Source organism: Brassica napus, chromosome C3 (assembly GCF_020379485.1).
Source record: "Brassica napus cultivar Da-Ae chromosome C3, Da-Ae, whole genome shotgun sequence".
In the NCBI taxonomy this organism is placed as follows: Eukaryota; Viridiplantae; Streptophyta; class Magnoliopsida; order Brassicales; family Brassicaceae; genus Brassica; species Brassica napus.
Window position 1 is genome coordinate 36,738,738 of NC_063446.1, and position 8,906 is coordinate 36,747,643.

At 38.0% G+C, this 8,906-nt stretch overlaps 1 long non-coding RNA gene and 1 pseudogene across 1 annotated transcript; both read left to right on the forward strand.

The window, feature by feature from the left end:
• Positions 1-3,570: 3,570 nt before the first annotated feature.
• On the forward strand, positions 3,571-4,175 carry LOC125583743. Its single transcript, XR_007320829.1, has 3 exons — positions 3,571-3,658; positions 3,765-3,837; positions 4,145-4,175. It is a non-coding gene; the product is annotated as an uncharacterized LOC125583743 (long non-coding RNA).
• A 1,689-nt stretch (positions 4,176-5,864) lies between these two features.
• Positions 5,865-7,445, forward strand: LOC106351969 (annotated as a pseudogene).
• Positions 7,446-8,906: the final 1,461 nt, after the last annotated feature.

The following is an 8,906-nucleotide window of genomic DNA, read 5'->3' on the forward strand; positions in this document are numbered from 1 at the left end:
AATACTTTTTGAGTCACTGCCTCTTTAAAAATTTTCGGTTCAGAGACAGCAGTGATAGCTGCCAAATAAGCTCGATGTCCTGGAGAGAAGTGATCATCTGAGACAAAATCAGAGAGCGGATAAAGGGAAGTACCTGGAACAGCCGGTAACGAGGACTGAGATGTGGACGGAGGCAGAGCATGATGGGTGTCGGGGTCTACTGGAACAGCATTGTATGCTTGAAGAATTGACTCAGATGGATCACCAGATTCTGTAGATGTAACTATTTCGGCAGTCTGAACTTCTTCTATGGCAGGAGGAATGTGTGTATCTAACTCAGTATCAAGTTCCTCCGCAACATTATCACTCCCCCTGTCGACTGATGTCATCAGCCAGTCTTCATCATATTCTGCAACTGGTGGAGCAAGATCTGTAGACAACTTTGTCTTCTCCGCATACGGAAATAAATCTTCTTGAAAGACTACATCTCGAGACAGTAAGAATTCATTCTGATCCATATCATAAACTTTCCACCCTTTCTTGCCTAATGAAAAACCAACAAATACACACTGACGACTGCGTGAACCGAACTTGTCTTTATCACGAGCAGCTCGATGAACATAACATGCCGAACCAAAAACCCGTAGTTGCTTGTAATCAGGCTTCACACCATGTAAGATCTCATATGGCTATCGACCCTTGTGGACGGAGGAAGGTGTTCGGTTTATTAAATACGCAGCAGTCAATACAGCTTCTCCCCAAAACTTGATAGGAAGACTCGCCTGGAACATGATAGGACGTGAAACATTCAAGATATGCCGATGCTTTCTTTCGACTCTTCCATTCTGTTGAGGTGTGGCAACACAACTCATCTGATGAACAATTCCATGTTCTCGAAAATACGAAGAAGGTGCCATGAACTCCGTACCATTGTCACTACGCACCATCTTAACAGACTTGTTGAATTGCCTTTCGGTATAAGCAAAGAATTGTAGCAGTACTCGTTTCACCTCCGATTTCTCCAGCAAAAGGTATGTCCATACTGCTCTAGAGAAATCGTCTACAATAGTCAAGAAGTACACTGCACCACAAGAAGATGGAACTCGATATGGACCCCAAACATCGACATGAATAAGTGAAAAACACTCCTTTGTTTTATTCATACTATCATAGAATACTTCACGTGTTTGCTTGGCTCTATAACAAATGTCACAAGGACCAGAACCAGCTACTTTATTAGAAGAAAAAGATAAATCCAAAAGCACTAAAAACGACGGGTGTCCTAAGCGTCGATGCCACAACACTTGATCTGAATCACCAACTGCTTTATGACTCTTGGCTGAGACGACATCCGTAAAGTAATAGACCCCATCACGCTCTTCACCGGCTCCAATCAAAGTCCTCGAAAAACGGTCCTGCAAAACACAAATTGTATCTGTGAATGTTGCAAGGCAATTGGTCTGTTTCAGTAGCTTAGAAACTGAAATCAGTGTGCAGTTTAAAGCTGGAACATATAAGACATTATCCAATAGAACAGTAGTAGACAGTGAGAAGACACCAACACTCGTCGCTATGGTTTTGCTACCATCTGCAAACCCGACAGAGCAAGGTGCAACATTCCTGACGTTAGTCAAGAGAGACAAGCTTCCTGTCATGTGGTGTGAAGCACCCGTATCAAGAATGACATCACCAAGTTCTTTCTTACCAGACAACTTGTCGGAACCGTGGCCACCAGACTTTTCTTGAATCATTTGAGTGAGAACTTTCCACTGGTCGGAAGTCAATCCAGGAACTGCAGATGAGTCCAAGCTCGTAGCGTGTGCGACTGTTGCTTGTGCACGACCCCGACCTGAGCCCCCAGAACCAGCATTGCGACCTCCTCTACCTCGACCACGTCCTCCACTGCCACTGCGATCAGGCCACCACTCTGGAAACCCAATGATCTGCCAACAATCACGTTTTTCATGTCCCGTCCTGCCGCAATGAGAACAAAGCATGTTTCTTGGCTTCAAGAGCGAGTTCTCTGAATGGTTCGTCTGTGATGAAGACGATTCCTTAGCTCCATGACGTGCCAGAAACCCTACTGCCTCTTGTTGCTGTTCTTGACCACGAGCAGCTACAATTCTCTGTTCTTCTCTCACTATTTTATTGTAGATTTCTCCCAACGACGGAAGCGGATCCATACCAATGATTGTTGTACAAATCGCTCCAAACCTTGCATCATCTAAACCCATCACGAACTGATGAATCTTCTCTTGTTCCCTCTCTTTCGCGATCGCTGCCGCAGCTCCACAAGTACACACATGAACAGGTTGATACACCTGCAGCTCTTCCCACAGGGTTGAGAGCTTGCCAAAGTAATCCAACACGGATTGTCCTTCCTGTCTACACGAGGCTAACTGAGCCTTAATCTGATGGATTCTCACTGTGTTTCCCACCGAGAAACGTTCTTTGAGATTAGACCAAAGTTGATGAGCATCCGAGATATACGTCACCGTCGAACGTACCTTTGGTTGAATGGAAGTGCGAATCCACCCCACAATCATGGAGTTCACTACGAGCCAGTTTTCTAGGTCTGAACTCCCTTCATCTGGTTTCTCCAATGATCCATTGATGAACCCTATCTTGCGCTTCGGTTGAAGTGCATTAAGCATCTCCGACGACCATTCATTGTAGTTGTCTCCACTCAACTGAACAGAAGTTATGACGGCTCCAGGATTATCTGAAGCAGCTAGCGTGTATGGCGAGATTGGTGCAGTTTCATCGTCTTTTACACCAGTTTCCACCATTGCTAACAAACTTTCCCAAGAACAAGACGACGATAAACTTTTGTGTTTATTGCTCTGATACCATGTAAGCTTAGATAACGATGTTTCTTGTTATTCATCTCTTCAATACAAAGTGTATATATACAAGACATTAAGGTCGGCCAAACCTAGCTATCCCTTGTCGAAGAAGGAATCATTAACTACACGTTTATTTCCTTTATTCACATTAGGAAATATAACATTACATGAATATGGGCCAATAGTTTGTGATCTGTGGGTAAATTTATTTGTGAAGTTTATTATACCCAACTATCAGTTTGCAACCTGACCCGGTCAAGTGCTTAAAGAAAAGCAACAAGAGACTTGAGGAAAACTTGATTTTTGGAACTCAACTCCAAGATTGGTTTGAGCCGGTAAAGAAGAAAATCAAAGCAACCACCCCATTCAAATATTTTGCATCATGAACGAGCCTCTCAATCTCAGGTAATAATATCATGACGATACTTCTCCACTCTCTCTCTCTCTCTCTCTCTCTCTCTCTCTCTATGATGTTATGTTAACGGGTTTCCGCATGTCTTCTGTTGCAACTTTTTCAGGGGAGACTGTTTGGATAAAATGAACAGATTTCTAATCCTTTCGCTTATTTCCCCTTTCATTATATGGCAGAAGCTCAATTTTGATGAATAGTTCAAGCTGATGTCATGGCTGGACTTAATGGCAAGTTTTTCTCCTACACAATTAGTTCCTCAATTTTTTTTTCTTCACCAGCTGCACTGCGATCTAACCTTTGATATTTCCTCTTATATTAGACTGAGAGGCACCAGCTAGATGATCAATGAAATTCTCCGAGTTTACCCGTTTTTACAATTTTGTTTTCGTTATGTGCGGTGAGAATGGACATAAGAGTATCAGTAAGATCTTTTGTTTTTTTTAATAATTATTTTGGTTATCCTCCCCAAGAATATGTTCCATTACAACAATAGAAATAATGCCAAAGCTCCATTTATTTTTGTTCAGCTGTAGGTAAAGCAACAAGTTTTGGCTTTTATACGTTGTCTGCATGGGAATCTAGAAGGATATGACTCTAAAGGTATTCCTTAGATTTCACACCAAAAAAAATGTGTTTATATATGTGTTTGTGTTTTCATTCATCTTATTGTTTGTGTTTCACCTCAAGTGCTTGCCCTGTCCTCATAGATGACTTTGTTGAACGTACAGGTTTAGAAACTCATTTTACAGCATTTTAGGATCGAATAAGAACATTGTCCCCTAACTGCGGTGATAAATAATCTGAATCATGCCTTTATGAAGAACCTCTTTCTGGTGTCTTTGGTTTTTATACCCTTGAGAGGTTTTCAAACTCTTTGCAGAATCTTATTATTTTCTTCTGCTGTTAGATGAACAGCACAAAGATTATCGTCGCTGCCACGCAGGATTAAGAAGTGTTCCAGGCTTAAAGAGAATAAAAATCTAAAGACAATGAAGAAAAAGTATCAGAACTCGATACTCTTATTCGCCCCCCAAACTTGAAACGAATCGGATCCGACAAGAGTCCAAGATGTTCATTCATGTCACATTGCGGGATCGAGTTTTCCCACAAGGGTTTGCGAGTCATTAGAATATGATGAGTACGCAAGGGTAGAAACCGCTCCACACCCGCAGCAAATTAAGGTCTGGCCTCAATCTCAAGAGTTAGCAAAGCAAAGAATATCAAACCAAATATTTGAAGAAAGAGGCTGCAGACGGCGGAGAGACTAAGGAATAAGATCTGTTATTCATCATTCAATTGTAATTTTTTTATGCAGTCGTTAGATAATGCTTTCATTAATATCAACCATTTGATGACATATCTTTCATCCCGATTAAGACTATCTTCTATTGATTTCCATGCTGTTACAAGTTGGATCTTACAAATTCTATTTATCTCACATAATATTCTTATTTTCTAATTGCAAGACTATTACTAAGTGTTCATTTACATTCTTATTTAGAAAGAGTGTAGTGCGCGTATCATCATGGTTTCCATTATATATAACCGATACTGTAAATTCATTAATTTAAATAAACTAAACCAATATAGTAAAGAAAACTACATGGCCGTTCGACGTAAAAAAAAACTAAATAGAATCATTAGTAAGAAAATAATGTTTTTGGATCGTAGTTTTGGACTGAAAATATATTCAAAATTCCCCTAAATGGTATATAAAAATTCATTTTTAATAACAGTGTAATGATGTCAAAAAAAATAACAGCGTAATAACCTCATTGTATTTTGTAAATAGTAATTTTAAAACTAACTAATATATAATAATAAAATTTTAATGAATTGTGACTATCTATTGAGAATATTTTAATTATTATTTTACACTGAATTTTAATCCAGAATAATACTTTACTATACCTAGATTTTGAGATATTTTTTTGTCTATAACTAAACTAATGATATAGTAATAATAATTCCTGATAAAAAATATAGTAATGATAATATTTTCATAACATTTTCAGTGTATTTAACACATACAACATTTTAAAAAAATAGTTCTATTTAAAGAAATGATTATTTAAATTAGCGTTACTTATTATAATTGTAAAAATAGATTATAATCGTAAATAAATATATTATAAAATATTATACAAATAAATAAAACATAAATATGATATAAATTATACATATAACAAAGAAATATGGGATGTGGAGATTAATAATATATTTTCTTAATATGCTAAATATGTAAGAAAATTATTTTGGATAATAACTAAGATTACATTTTACGTTGTTCACCATCCCATACATATTTTAGATAGTAAAAAATAAATTGTAAGTTTTACTCATTTCTAATTCAATTTACTATATATATTTTTATAACATAGAAATAATATGTTGTGATATAGATATTAAATACTACGTTATTCGAATATACCCAGGCGTAGCCCGGACAAATCCCCTAGTACATCATAAGATTTAGATAAGATCTATTTCTAATTGAGATAAATCAAGTCTTGTGTATATATATAACTCTCATGTAAGTCATTAATCCACAATACAATTATATACTCATACTAGAATTCTACTGTGTGCTAACGAAAATTGCACTTACCTTTTTGGGCCCCTACCTTTTTCAGATGGTGATGCGAATCTTCGTAAAGACTCTGACTCTTACAGCCAAAACCATAACTCTTCACGTCCGAAGCTCAGACACCATTGGCAACATCAAGGCAAGGATACAATATAAGGAAGGAATCTCTAGAGACAAGCAGAGGCTTATCTTTGCCGGAATTCAGACGGAGGATCACCGTACCTTGGCTGATTACAATATCCAAAAAAATTCAACTTTACACTTGGTTCTTAGGTTTGAAGGACTTATGCGAATCTTCGTAAAGACTCTTATAGACATAAGTCACATAACCATAACTCTTTACGTCCTAAGCTCAGACACCATTGGCAACGTCAAGGCAAAGATACAATCTATGGAAGGAATCCCTAGCGACAAGCAGAGGCTTATCTTTGTCGGAAATCAGATGGAGGATCACCGTACCGTGGCTGATTACAGTATCCAAAAAGATTCAACTCTACACTTGGTTCTTAGGTTATGAAAATCTTTGTTAAGTTCCTTGCAGGCAAGACCATAGCCCTTGTGGTTCAAAGGTCAAGCACCATTGACAACGTCAAGGCAATGATACAACATAAGGAAGGAGTTCGTACCGACCAGCAGAGGCTTCTATTTGCCGGATATGAGATAGAAGGTGACCGTACCTTGGCTGATTACAATATCCAAAAAGAGTCAACTCTCCACTGTGTTCTCAGGTTGAGTGAAAGTATGCGTATCTTCATAAAGACTCTTACGGGCAAGACCATAGCCCTCGATGCGGTCAAAAGCTTAGACACCATTGAAAACGTCAAAGCCAGGATCCAAAATAGAGAGGGAATCCCTAAGCACAGGCAGATGTTGAGCTTTGCCGGTCAACAGCTCGAGGATGGCCGTTGCTTGACGGATTACCGCATCTGGAAAGAGTCAATCCTTCACATCCGTTTTTTAAGTGCTAGAATGCAAATATTTGTGAAAACACTCACTGGTAAAATCATTGCCTTGGAAGTTGACAGCTTAGACATTGTTGAGAATGTAAAGACAAAGATTCAAGACAAGGAAGGGATCCCACAAAACCTACAGAGAATCATGTTTGCTGGTAGACAACTCGAGGATGGTGGTACGCTTGCATATTATAACATCCAAAAGGATTCAACACTTTACCATTGTTAAATCACATAAAATTGACTTCATCTATTCGTTTTTCTTTTTGTGTTTCTTTTCTTGTTTCTGGCTTTTATATTAAACTTTTTTTCTTATGGACATGAAACTTGATCGGATATTTGATATCTGATATCTGATATGTCTTTCACTGATCTGATGATCTGTTGAATGATCTGCCTATTTGTTCTCAAACCACAAAACATAAAACGTGGGAAAAGAAGAGTAACAAGTCAAGCTGGTGTTTTGGTATGTTAAAGTCTTTGTAAAAGTCTTTGAGTTTTCTTGTTGCTTTAGTCTAAGTATAAAGTTAAAAAGTATAGGCTATATATGGAGAGTACTCCTAAGTCTTAGTGAAAAATAAGACTATATAGAGAAGATTGAGAGTGTTCTATTTTCTCTATAAATATGTAGTGGCCAAATGCTGTGTACTGTAAGCAAGCCAAAAATCAGTTCTCTACTTCATATTTTTCTATCACTGTCTCTTACTGATATATATAAAAACTTTCCTCTGTTTTTTTTTTTGAACAAGAACAAAAACAGAACAAAAGAAACAAGAAGAAAATCTGCATTTTTCTGCAGTTTGCAACATGATCACCTATTCAAGAGTGATTAAAACAAAAAGTAGAAAGACCTAGACACCCCTTGGTAGGGGAATCATCCTCGGGAAGGAGCCTACAACTCCAGCGACAAGGGCCATTGAATCGCCAAGCACGGCAGAGATGATGAACTGCACGACCATTCCTGGATCTTGTCTTTGTTGTTACGACGTTGGTGGTTCAAATGTGTTCTTCAAAGACAGACTCTTGCCTTCTATGCCTCTACCGTTTTGTTTCTTTGTACAGGTTTCGCCAATTCTCCACCAACATCTCCCTCATGCACACTACCTAGAGATTATACTTTTTGCAAGATGACCTGTATCTATTTATTCAAAACCAAAATTTTATGATTAATTGGGCCATAAACCATGTTCTTAATCAAGGACGTTGGCTCTTCAGTCCATATTTTCTACACTATTATATACTTCTCAGTCACAAAAATTACAATTGATAGGAACCATATTCTCCAAATCAATGTTTAGAATTAGGAAATATCTTCTATATTAAAAAGTAAGTACACATCGAAACTTGGTTTTCTATGGGCTAATTCGCGGGTATAAATACATTTTAAAAAATTAAATATAATATTAAATTTTTTGTTTTTTTTTTTTTTTTGTCATCAACAAACAGACTCATATAGACTCTGCGAACCAATCTGGTAACTCCGCATCCATGTGAGCGACGAAAGACGATTGTTTTCTGGCACATCATGCTAGACTATCCACCTTTTGATTTTCCGTCCGGGGTACATGAATAATCTCTGAGCTAGTAAAACGTGTCTTCAGTAGCTTTATGTCGTGCAGATAACTCTCAAACGCCGGCCATTCCTCTGGTTCTGAAACCATCTTCACCAATTGAGAACAATCTGTAGCAAAAGTAACATGAAACTGATGTAAATTCCTCATACATTCCATAGCCCATATCAGTGCTTCCATCTCTGCATGAAGAGGTGAAATACATGCCCTAGAATTCCTTGCACCCATCAATCCCTGAAAGCCCTCGAGTATGCTATATCATCCTTGACCTGAATAAGGTTCTTTATCTTTCCAGGAACCATCTATAAAGCACCAACGACCAACCAGCGGCTGACGATTCAAAACCTCAGTCTGTTGTGGTACCTGCTTAGTCTTCATCACCTGAGCCTCAGCCCAAAGTGTTGATTCAGTTTCTGCAAGCGTAAGTATATCTCTTAGGTCAATATCCAAATTACTAAAAACCTTATTATTCCTTCCTTTCCAAATATACCATAATATCCACGCAAACTGATGATCTTCCATTTTCGGGAGTACCCTCCAAAAAAGATGATCCATATT